The sequence below is a fragment of the Culex pipiens genome, chromosome 3 (assembly GCF_016801865.2).
Source record: "Culex pipiens pallens isolate TS chromosome 3, TS_CPP_V2, whole genome shotgun sequence".
NCBI lineage: Eukaryota > Metazoa > Arthropoda > Insecta > Diptera > Culicidae > Culex > Culex pipiens.
This window is the reverse complement of record NC_068939.1, coordinates 124433351-124436484: the sequence shown is the minus strand read 5'-3', so window position 1 is coordinate 124436484 and position 3134 is coordinate 124433351. Positions and strand designations below refer to the sequence as shown.

Here is a 3134-nt window from a genome sequence, read left to right as displayed (position 1 = left end):
CTCTTGCTGTCACCGCATCCAGGTTGCTTCGATTGACGAACCATCCTGTAAAGCAAAACGCAACTGTTGCTGCGATCAGCGACGGAAGAGGAAGCAAAAAAACGCGCAAAAATGTGTGGAGGAGAAGAAGCAGGTTTTCTGCCGTTTTTTTCGTGGAACCAGTCTGTAGCCCGAACACAAAATGTGCCGTAATCGTAGCGATAGAATCGTTGGAAACCCCTGCTTTGTAAGCTTTCGTCGTTGCATCGTCTCGTCTCAATTACAGTCTGGGCTTGGTCTGGGCTGGCACCACCAACGCCGTACAGTGCTCCAGGGTTTTATTGAGCCGTAAACCTGTTAGTACAAGATAGAATAGAAAGAGAGGGAGTCAAGATCTTAATCACCCTGGAGACGGTATTGACCGTTTCCACGTAATTTCATCCCTCGCCGGCGACAATTGTCACCACCAGCGGTCGGAACATTCCCCGTAACAATAATCGTTAGCAATCACTGTTGGTCTTCCCCTCTTCCAGAATCACTCCAGATCTAATTACTCTAATTGCTCGCCGACTTTTAACTGACCTTTTCCCCCCACTCCACTTCTCGTTCGTTTCAGCAGCCCTCTGGCAGGTTCCGCTGGTGGTCGCCCGAAGATGCTACATCTGTGGGGAAGGTGCCGAGGCCCCGTTCCGGACGACAATGATGGCGACGACGGGGACGGCCACGGCGGTGCCCCGGATTGCACCAACCTGCGAGGACTTTGAGCGCGACCGGGACGAGATGGAGCAGTACGAGCACGAGTGTCCACCGTCGTACACCAGCTGTCTGACCCAGGTCGATGGTGAGTAGCTCGTTTCCCGATTGGGTGGGGGGCGTGATGGTGGTCAACTCTTAGATGGGGTGACAATTGGGAGGTTTTGGGGAAGGTTCGAACCTGAGATAGAAGTTCAAACGTACCGTGATGCTAATGAGTGATGTTAATATGATTTCTAACTCCCATAAAAAACGAAACTTTGCCTTAAGGTTTTATTTTGGTCAACTTTTAGTGATAAAATTGATGATCCGCGTCATGTCACTTTTAACACGTCCGTGCTTTTAATTAAATTGGTAGTGATTCGACGAAGATCTCAAATCCAAAAAATGGTATCTTGACAGGTATTGGATTACAAATTCTGCACAACTTTCTGACGGGAAAACGATAAGAAGACATTATTTAATTTATTAAGTAACTGTAAAGAGTTGATTAAAGTTAATGTCTAAACATTTTGGACTCAAACTGTGATTCACGCTAATAAATTAAGGCATTCAAAAGCATACATACAAAGAAAAAATACTCTAAATTTAAAAAGATCGTTCGTTGGATTAAAAGTTCGCGTTGGTGAATATTCGTAGAAAGTTCAAACTTTTTAATGCAAAAGTTGAAAAGTTTTTGATACTACCATGCACTTCTGGAACAAAATCGTTGTATCGGTAAAAGTTTTTTACTTTTATTATAAGAAAAAACTTTTTATGGCAACAATAAATAACATTTAACATCACAGTGATGATTTTCGAAAAATGTGATGGATTTTATTTCTATTTTTATTTTTATTTTGATATTAAAACTGCTGCTTATGCTGCTTAACATCGCGGCCTACATTTTGGAGCGCGACAGCCTTGGCGACAGCGATGTAGAGAACAGGATGGTCTCGTTGCCGACCATCATTAGGACAGGCTTGGAGGAGTTGGCCATTGGGTGTTAATTCGGGAAGGTAAGTCGACGTTTTCCGACTGGGAAGTGAAGCGCCTGAACCGATAGTTCCTGATCGCATCGTCCTCCTTCGAGAATGGCACAGATGTTGCCAGTTCATCCGGCCGAAGCTGCGCCGTCGCGAGTTGAGAGTTTGCGGGCGGGAGTTGCTGAAAGTGTTTGAAAGTAAATTAAATTGGCTAGACACTGAACACATTCTCAATACTCACCGGTGACTTCTTCGGTATTCCAGGTAGATGTTCTTGATCAGGTTCGTCGGATATCACTCCAACCTCTGGAAGTAATCCGAGTACGACAGCTTCAGGACCTGCGGCTTTCGTACAGACGGTTCTTCCAGAACTGGTGCAAACTGTTCTTCCGGATGTTTATGTAACACTTGTCAAACATGTCCCGCACCGAGAAATGGACTGCGGACCCTCAGGACATCCCACACTGTCCCGTCATCACTTCCGGCACATAATGCTGCTGATGGTCGTAAACCGCCGGCACCGAGTGCAACATCCGCGCTAGCCACCTCCGATCGCTTCTCGTCGTTTCCCTCTTCCGTCGGATCCTTCTCCTCACCTTTAAAATTAACTTTATCGAATACAACCGGTGCAAATTCACATCCGCATAAACGGCGTCCTACAAAAACAAACAAAAACAAACAAAATCAAACACAAACGCCACCAAACACCCAAGCTTCCTTCTTACCCATTTCGGTCGTGAAACAGCTGCAGATCCGGCAGGAAGCTGGCCTCATCCTTTTGAAAACCAACTTTCCCCTAATCCCCTAACCTTGTTCCGCACCATCCTCCTTCGAAGGTATCCGCATCCAAGTCCTGGCTGCGGACGCGTTCTGTTTTGATTGACGTCGTGGACCACCACTCACTAACCACCGGAATCACCTAAACGTTTGTTTACATTTTGGACTTAGACGTACACGGTTTCACGAGAACGACAAAATGAAAGAAATTATACAGTCGAATTAAAAGTTAAAACTTTTAAATAAGTTAGCAATGAGATTTTCAAAAACTGTAGCAGTAAAAGTTTTCATTTTCAAAACAAGAAAAAAACTTTTAATGTAGCAAATTTTAACCACTTATTAATTCAAAAGTAAGTTACTTTTGTCATAACCATAATATTTTTTTGTGTGTACTTCCAGGTACGGAAGGCATGATCGTAAAACTAGCTTTATAAGACATCAAGCTTAAGCAAGCTTATAAGACATGAGACTAACCTTATCAGCAGCATAATCTACCTCTAATTATGGCAACACATTTTCGGTTTTAGTGAAGAAATATAATCAACATATCGGCAGTCACTTCTTGATAGAAAACTAATTAAAATAATTCCCTTGACCTGGAGGCAAAACTGAATGTGACTGCTTCTCATGCAACTCTAAAATAAGAAGCAAAGTTTCCAA

The 3134-nt window shown here is 43.6% G+C and overlaps 1 long non-coding RNA gene across 1 annotated transcript; it reads right to left on the bottom strand.

Moving 5' to 3' along the window:
* Positions 1-1610: 1610 nt before the first annotated feature.
* On the bottom strand, positions 1611-2861 carry LOC120412929 (uncharacterized). Its single transcript, XR_005604881.2, has 3 exons — positions 2423-2861; positions 1939-2353; positions 1611-1878 (listed from the first exon to the last, which is right to left on the bottom strand). It is a non-coding gene; the product is annotated as an uncharacterized LOC120412929 (long non-coding RNA).
* Between the last annotated feature and the right edge of the window lie 273 nt (positions 2862-3134).